Source organism: Corylus avellana, chromosome ca3 (assembly GCF_901000735.1).
Source record: "Corylus avellana chromosome ca3, CavTom2PMs-1.0".
NCBI classification, from domain to species: Eukaryota; Viridiplantae; Streptophyta; class Magnoliopsida; order Fagales; family Betulaceae; genus Corylus; species Corylus avellana.
This window is the reverse complement of record NC_081543.1, coordinates 30,493,025-30,502,215: the sequence shown is the minus strand read 5'-3', so window position 1 is coordinate 30,502,215 and position 9,191 is coordinate 30,493,025.

Here is a 9,191-nt window from a genome sequence, read left to right as displayed (position 1 = left end):
CCAATTTAAGTTCATGTAAGTAACCAGTGGAATTGGTATCTAGTTTCCTCCTTATAAGTTCACCAAATACCATTTAACTACTTTATGTAATTGTTTTTAGGGGATGGTATATTAAACAATTTGCAATATTTCTTCTTAAACTTTTAATTGTTACAATGTCCTTCCTAAACATCCATTGAGTTTGCAAGTTCGTCATTTTTTTTTTAAAAAAAAATGACAAATATTTGTCATAGAAATTTCAGAAAAGTTCAAAAATAAATCAATAAATAAAAGACAAAAGAAAATTTTGGGAAAAAAAAATATATATATATAGAAACTGAACATTTGATAATTTTTTGAGCAATAATCAATAGTAAAGATGTGATCATTGGTATAATATTTCAGTTTTTTTTTGTTGGACCGCGTTTCAATTTATTTACAAATCTTTCCTAAACTGCCATCGCCTGATAAAATCCTATAGACTGGTAAATGTAGAATGAAAAGTAGTAAACCGTGGAAACCGACACCTGTTTCCAAAGTCAGAGACTACAGACTCTGAGATATCAAACTCAGGTCCAGCAAATTTAGAAAGTAAGCCGTGGAAATCAGCTAAAATTCCTTTGGAAGAGCCGGTTTCCAAAGTCAGAGACTAACGACTCTTAGTCTCTAAGTCTAGATATCAAACTCAGGTCAAAATCAGCTTTGACTTGTGTTTATTTAGAGTATTATATACAAAACACAAATTAGACAAAGGTTAAACGATGACTAGTTCTGTTTCACCATCAGTCCGGCCGCCGGAATCCATCCGGTCGCAAACTCAACCTCGGTAGCAACTTCTTTCAGCACAAGTCCGTGTCCACCCACCGCCATCGGCGTACCAGCTGGAGGTTGCTTCAGTCTAGTCGCACATATAAGATCTCGAAACATCTAAGATCTCGAAACGTATAAGTAGAATTGGTATCTAGTTTCCTCCTTCTAAGTTCACCAAATACCATTTAGTTGCTTTATGTAATTGTTTTTAGGGGGTGATATACTAAACAATTTGCAATATTTCTTCATAAATTTTTAATTGTTACAATGTCCTTCCCAAACATCCATTGAGTTTGCAATGTCCTCATTTTGTAAAAAAGATGACAAATATTTGTGATAGAAATTTCATAAAAGTTAAAAAATAAAAAAATAAAAGATAAAGAAAACTTAGGGGAAAAAATAAAATATATATATATAGAAACCGAACATTTGATAATTTCTTGTGCAAGAATCAATAGTAAAGATGTGATGATTGGTATAATATTTTAATTTTTTTTGTTGGATCGAGTTTCAATTTATTTACAAATCTTTCCTAAACCGGCATCGCCTGATAAAATCCTATAGATCGGTAAATCTAGAAAGTAAAGTAGTAAACCGTGGAAACTGACTCCGGTTTCCAAAGTCAGAGACTACAGACTCTGAGATATCAAACTCAGGTCCAGTAAATTTAGAAAGTAAACCGTGGAAACTAGCTAAAATTCCTTTGGAAGAGTCGGTTTCCAAAGTCAGAGACTACCGACTCTTAGTCTCTAAGTCTAGATATCAAACTCAAGTCAAAATCAGCTTTGACTTGTGTTTATTTAGAGTATTATATACAAAACGTAAATCAGACAAAGGTTAAACGACGACTAGTCTTGTTTCACCATCGGTCCGGCCTCCGGAATTTGTCCGGTCGCAAACTCAACCTCAGCAGCAACTTGTTTTAGCACAAGTCCGTGTCCACCCACCGCAATCGGCGTACCAGCTGGAGGTTGCTTCAGTTTGGTCGCACATATAAGATCTCGAAACGTATAAGTGAAATTGGTATCTAGTATCCTCCTTATAAGTTCACCAAATACCATTTAGCTGCTTTATGTAATTGTTTTTAGGGGATGGTATATTAAACAATTTGCAATATTTCTTCATAAATTTTTAATTGTTACATTGTCCTTCCTAAACATCCATTGAGTTTGCAATGTCCTCATTTTGTAAAAAAAATGACAAATATTTGTGATAGAAATTTCAAAAAAGTTAAAAAATAAAAAAATAAAAGACAAAAGAAAATTTAGGAGAAAAAATAAAATATATATATATAGAAACCGAACATTTGATAATTTCTTGTGCAAGAATCAATAGTAAAGATGTGATGATTGGTATAATATTTTAGTTTTTTTGTTGGATCGGGTTTCAATTTATTTACAAATCTTTCCTAAACCGGCATTGCCTGATAAAATCCTATAGACCGGTAAATCTAGAAAGTAAAGTAGTAAACCGTGGAAACCGGCTAAAATTCCTTTGAAAGAGCTGGTTTCCAATGTCAGAGACTACTAACTTTGAGATATCAAACTTAGGTCCGGTAATCTAGAAAGTAAACCGTGGAAACCGGTTAAAATTCCTTTGGAGGAGCCAGTTTCCAAAGTCAGAGAGTACTAACTCGTAGTCTCTGAGTCTAGATATCAAACTCATGTCAAAATCAGCTTTGATTTGTGTTTATTTAGAGTATTATATACAAAATGCAAATTAGACAAAGGTTAAACGGCGACTAGTCTTGTTTCACCTTCGATCCGGCCGCCAAAATCGGTCTAGTCGCAAACTCAACCTCGGCAGCAACTTGTTTCAGCATAAGTCAGTGTCCACCCACCGCCATCAACGTACCAGCTGGAGGTTGCCTCAATCTGGCCACACATATAAGATCTTGAAACATATAATTGGAATTTGTATCTAGTTTCCTCCTTATAAGTTCACCAAATACCATTTAGCTGCTTTATGTAATTGTTTTTAGAGGATGATATATTAAACAATTTAGAATATTTCTTCCTAAACTTTTAATTGTTACAATATCCTTCCCAAACATCCATTGAGTTTTCAATGTCATCATTCTGTAAAAAAAAATGACAAATATTTGTGATAGAAATTTCAGAAAAGTTAAAAAATAAAAAAATAAAAGGCAAGAAAATTTAGGGAATATATATATTTATATATATAACCAAACATTTGATAATTTCTTGTGCAAGAATCAATAGTAAAGATGTGGTGATTGGTATAATATTTTACCTTTTTTTGTTGGATTGGGTTTCAATTTATTTACAAATCTTTCCTAAACTGGCATCGTCTGATAAAATCCTATAAATTGGTAAATATAGAAAGTAAAGTAGTAAACCGTGGAAACTGGCTAAAATTTCTTTGGAAGAGCCGGTTTCCAAAGTCAGAGACTACCGACTCTGAGATATCAAACTTAGGTCAAGTAAATCTAGAAAGTAAACCGTGGAAACCGGCTAAAATTCCTTTCGAAGAGCCGATTTCCAAAGTCAGAGAGTACTGACTCTTAGTCTCTAAGTCTAGATATCAAACTCAGGTCAAAATCAGCTTTGACTTGTGTTTATTTAGAGTATTATATACAAAACGAAAATCAAACAAAGGTTAAACGACGACTAGTCCTGTTTCACCTTCGGCCCGGCCGCCGGAATCAGTCCGGTCGCAAACTCAACCTTAATAGCAACTTGTTTCAGCACAAGTCCGTGTCCACCCGCCGCCATCGGCTTACCAGCTGGAGTTTGCCTGAGTCTGGTCGCACATATAAGATCTCGAAATATATAAGCTCTCGAAACATATAAGTGGAATTGGTATCTAGTTTCCTCCTTATAAGTTCACCAAATACCATTTAGCTGCTTTATGTAATTGTTTTTAGGGGAGGATATATTAAACAATTTGCAATATTTCTTCCTAAACTTTTAATTGTTACAATGTCTTTCCCAAACATCCATTAAGTTTGCAATGTCCTCATTGTGTAAAAAAAAATGACAAATATTTGTGATAGAAATTTTAGAAAAGTTAAAAAAATAAAAAAATAGAAGACAAAAGAAAATTTATGGAAAAAAAAATATATATATATATATATATAAACCGAACATATATATATTCTTGCACAATGTCCTCCTCATTGTGCAAGAATCAATAGTAAAGATGTGTTGATTGATATAATATTTCAGTTTTTTTTTGTTGGACCGGGTTTCAATTTATTTACAAATCTTTCCTAAACCGGCATCGCCTGATAAAATCTTATAGACCGGTAAATCTAGAAAGTAAAGTAGTAAACCGTGGAAACTGGCTCTTCCAAAGGAATTTTAGTCGGTTTCCACGGTTTACTACTTTACTTTCTAGATTTATCGGTCTATATGAAGAGCTGGTTTCCAAAGTCAGAGACTACTTACTCTGAGATATCAAACTCAGGTCCGGTAAATCTAGAAAGTAAACCATGGAAACCGGCTAAAATTCCTTTGTAAGACCCGGTTTCCAAAGTCAAAGACTATTGACTCTTAATCTCTGAGTCTAGATATCAAAATCAGGTCAAAATCAGCTTTGACTTGTGTTTATTTAGAGTATTATATACAAAACGCAAATCAGACAAAGGTTAAATGACGACTAGTCATGTTTCACCTTTGGTCCAGCCGCTAGAATCCGTCCGGTCGTAAACTTAACCTCGATAGCAACTTGTTTCAGCACAAGTTCGTGTCCACCCGCCGCCATCGGTATACCAGCTGGAGGTTGCCTTAGTCTGGTCGCACATATATGATCTCAAAACATATAAGATCTCGAAAGCCTAACACCCTTATGACTTCGATCTCCCCATTTTTTCCCAACACGTCTAATGAATTTTTTTTTTTTTTCATTTTCTTTATGCCCCCACCAGAATTGTTGCATAATAGCATTAATCTCCTTACACAATGTCTTGGGCAACAAAAAGAATACTCATTGCATATGTTGGAATAGCCTGAATGACGACCTTGAGAAGGATCTCTTTGCCAGCTTAGGATAAGAACTTCAACTTCCAATTATTAACCCAATTCCTCACCCTTTCTTTGATGCTCTGAAATTCGCTTATTCGGGATTTTCCTACAAGAGCCGTGAGCCCCAAATACTTATCGTAACTTTGTGACCCTGGCACCCTTGATAAATGGATAATGACATCTCTTGCCTTGTTACTTGTATTGCGACTGAAGAAAATGGCTGTTTTTTCTCTTTTTAGATGATGTCCCGAAGCCCTCTTATACCTTGCTAACAAATCCATCAACCGGTGCCAATCCTGAGGGGTTGCCTTGCAAAACAGTAAGCTGTCATCAGCAAAAAAAAATGGTTCAATCTATGACCCTTGGGTGACGTGGGAACACCCTTGAGAAGACGAGACCTTTCTGCTAGTTGCAGCTGTGAACTCAATACCTCTGTACATATAAGGAACAAATAAGGGGATAAAGGATCCCCTTGTTTGATCCCTCTACTAGGCCGAATACTTCCCTCAGGCTCCCCATTAATAAGCACAGAGTAATGAACAGTAGAAATACATTGCATAATCCAATCAACCTATTTTTTAGCAAACCCCAACTTCACCATTACACTTCCAAGAAAGGCCCACTCAACTCTATCATATGCCTTACTCATGTCTAACTTCAGAGCCATATACCCCACCTTACCCCACCTTACCCCACATCCGGGTGTGCATAGAGTGAAGTGTCTCATATGCCGCTAAAGCATTATCAAAAATCAATCTACCCGGGATAAATGCACTCTGATTAGAAAAAATAATATGAGGGAGCACCTCCTTGAGACGGTTAGCAAGAACTTTTGCTATAATCTTATACATGACATTGCAAAGACTAATAGGTTTGAACTCCGACACTCTAGAAGGTGTGGATTTCTTTGGAATTAATGCGATAAAAGTTGAATTCACATTTTCATCCATTATTTCAGAACTGAAGAAATTTGAAACAACACGACATACCTTCGGGCCCACCGAGACCCAATGTTCTTGGTAGAAACTAACCGAGAAGCTCTTCGGACTAGTGGCTTTCAAGGGAGGCATCTGGTTCAAAGCGTCACTGATCTCCTCACTCTTGAGTTCCCTCAACAAGGATGCATTCATACCATCTGAGACACGCCTTGGCAAGACCGCAATATATCCTTCCACCCCAACTAGAGAAGAAGTCGTGAAAAGCCCCTTGAAATAATTTTCAAAATCCAACTTTATTTCCTCCGATGTGACGCATGGCACTCCATTCTCATCATCAATTCTGGAGATTTGATTGGCCCGTCTTCTCTGATTAACATTGGCGTGAAAAAACTTGGTGTTTTTGTCATTGTTTTCCAACCAGTGCTCTTTAGCGCATTGCCGCCATTGCAAATCCTCCTATTCCATTAGTTCGTTTAATTCCTCCTGGAGATGCCCCAACATAGCCAAGTCCGTGTTCCCTTCTTCCTCTTGTAGCTCTTTCAATAACTTAGTTTTCTTCTCAATCAAGTCTGCCGTGGGGTCTCAATTATTACGACACCACTTGGCAATCTCGTGTTGGCTTTGTTTTATTGTTGGGTAATTGTATAATAAGTTCCTGAGTCAACCCTCCAAAATTTAAAAATCCTTCTTTTTTTTTTTTTTTTTTTTTTTTTTTTTCGAAAATTTACTTCTTAGGTTAATCGAAATGACAATAAAATCCCTACCAAGAAATTTTTTTAACAACCGTTAGTGTCAACCAAAACACACCGTTTCACTTCATTAAAATATTAATTTAATTTTAAAATTTAAATCTAAAAATTAAAAAAATTGAAAGGGTGGCACTACCACCCCACCGGGTGGCTCCCCATAGGGTTTATGAAGGCTCAAACCCGTGTGTTGTAAGATGAAAAACCACAGCATTACCATCAAGCTAGCGCACCATGTATGTCTTGCAAGTTGCAGATGAATATACGTATATGGTAACTGCCGCCAATTACCTAAAATGAAAAGTTATGACTTTTCATTTGTGCCCCTTGTTTTTCTATAAATAAGACAATTCCCCCACCGATTTAACCATTCCGTTTTCTCATTCTCAACTTTAGAAGTTTACAAGAGAAATTGTGGGAATTCTCCAGAATTGCTATCTGTAGAATTTATAGCTTTGTTGTATCGTGGAGGCGATTTGCTAGCAACCTATTAGCAAACTCCTTCCGATTTGGGGCAAATATTGTCTTAAAGATAGCGATTCATTGCGCCTCAAAGCTATCTTTTTGTTTTGGATATTGTTCTTTTTCAAACAATAGTTTCCTAACAATTTCAATGTTTGTTTGTTTATGATTCTTCTTCCTTATCACATAATTTTCCTAACAATTTTAAAACGATATTCAAAATGGAAGGAGGATCTGACGTAACTGGTTTCAAAGTTATGAATCAAGATTTTGTGAAATTGGATGGTTCGATGGAACCAATTTCACTCGTTCGCAGGATAAGAGGAAGTTTCTTCACACTACATTGAAGATTTTTTATGTTCTTGATCCAAGTCTGAATTGACTTCCTGAAGCAACTCTTGAAGATACTGATGTTGTTAAAGCGGAGTAGAAGAAACGTGAGGAGAATGAACTTATTTGCAGAGGGCATATTCTGAACACTCTTTTTGATAGATTGTATGATTTGTTCATTGCAGTCGAGTCATCACGGGAAATCTGGAATGCATTGGAAGCAAAGTACGAAACAAAAAAAAAAGGTACGGATGAATTTTTAATTCTAAAATACTTTGAATTTAAAATGGTAGATAATTTGTCTCTTCTAGACCAAATGCATGAGTTGTAGATTTTGGTCAATACACTCCGTGATCTTTCTATAAAAATTCCTAAGTCTTTCCATGTGGGATTAATAATTGCAAAACTCCCACCAAGTTGGAATAACTACAAGAAGAAGCTTTTGCATATGACAGAAGATCTTACGTTAGAGCAAATTGGAAAACATTTGTGAATTGAAGTAGAAAGTCGAATTTGCGATGATATCCAATTTGAGACTAATGTAAATGGCAATAATGTTCATAGCGGAGATAATAGAACAAAGAATTATCTTAAAGTGAATAAGAAGAGAACAAATTTTAAGAAGAATAATAACTCTAAGGAACCCAACAAAGACAAGAAAAACAGGTCAATGTTTTAATTGAGGAAAAAATTGTCATTATATTTGTGATTGCATATTTTTTAAAGAATTAGAAAAAAGAAAATGGCAACAATTCAAACATGGCAAATGTAGTTGAAGAAATTATCGTTATGGTGACTGAAATGCGAATTGGCATGATAACTGAAGTGAATATGGCTGCGGCTACAAATTCTTCTGATTGATGGTTTGATTCTGGTGCTACCGTGCATGTGTGCAACGAGAAAGCATAATTCAATACCTATGTCATAGCAACTGATGGTGAAGAAGTTTTGATGGGAAACCACAATTTTGCTAAGGTTCATGGAAAATGGACTGTAGAGATGCAGTTTACTTATGAGAAGAAATTAATTTTAACTAATGTTTTTCATGTCCCGCAAATTAAGAACCTTGTTTCTGCCCATTTTTTTGTGTAAGAAGGGCATACAAGCAATTATCGGATCTTATAAGTTGATCTTGTCAAAGAATGAGATGTTTCTAGGAAATGGTTATTCTTGTGATGGAATGTTCAAACTCAGTATTATTAGTAAAGCTATTTCACATTCTTCTTATACTGTTAAGTCATCTTCTTTATGGCATGGTCGTTTAGCACATTTAAATTTTAAGTAAACTACTTGACGTTAATTCTTGTCTCGGTTTTTGTTGTTTGTTCGGTCATTGCTATTTGGAACCCGTTGATCCAAGAGTCCTGAATGCTTCCGAAGCCTTCATTACTGGATAGTATTAGCGCCTCTGGACTTTATTGTTACGCTCACATGGGTCATCCTTGTTCGTGCTGTGGAGCTGCAATCCAAAACCCAGCTCCCAGTAAAGCTCAAGACTCTAAATAACCATCCAAATGCTCAAGAAGACACCGACAGAAGTATAGTTTATCTTTTGAGAGAGAGAGAGAATGGGAGTTGGTTGAATTATTGAGGAAGAGACTTTGATGAGTAACATGAGTACGTAGGATAAGGCAAGTTACTAAGAACCATTCGCTATTGGAGCACGGGATATATATGAATTATGAAAGCAAAAAATGATTCTTCCTGAAGCTGATTGAGCTTTATTGACCATTTGAGAGTACTCTTCCTCGAGAACATCTTTCGTGCTAATAAGGCACTTCACTCATTAGAAAAAAAAAAGGCACTTCACTCTTGAATGCCCCTTCTCCTAGGCATCTTCCTCAATGCTCATCACGGTATCACCTACAAATAAGAGAGAGAGAAATGCTATCGCAACATTTTATCTCGCTATGCGAACGTGACAAAATATAATAGCCACC